Raw genomic sequence first — 218 nt, 5'->3', positions numbered from 1 at the left:
GATGTTAGCGAAGAAAAACAATGAGCTTCTGATAATGAGGACTTAGCTGTATAATCCTGCATTTTATTTTCATTTTCCTTTCTCTGCGTGCGTGTCGACCTTTGTGGAGTCGACTCTTATCCGCTATCAAAGAAAAATCGTCAATAAGGGAAAGGCAATAATTGGAAATGATGAAATGAAGGATAGAATAAAAAGAGAAGAAACAAAGGAAAACTATG

This window comes from Penaeus monodon, chromosome 19 (genome assembly GCF_015228065.2).
Source record: "Penaeus monodon isolate SGIC_2016 chromosome 19, NSTDA_Pmon_1, whole genome shotgun sequence".
In the NCBI taxonomy this organism is placed as follows: Eukaryota; Metazoa; Arthropoda; class Malacostraca; order Decapoda; family Penaeidae; genus Penaeus; species Penaeus monodon.
The sequence above is the reverse complement of the archived record's forward strand: the minus strand, read 5'-3'. Positions refer to the sequence as shown.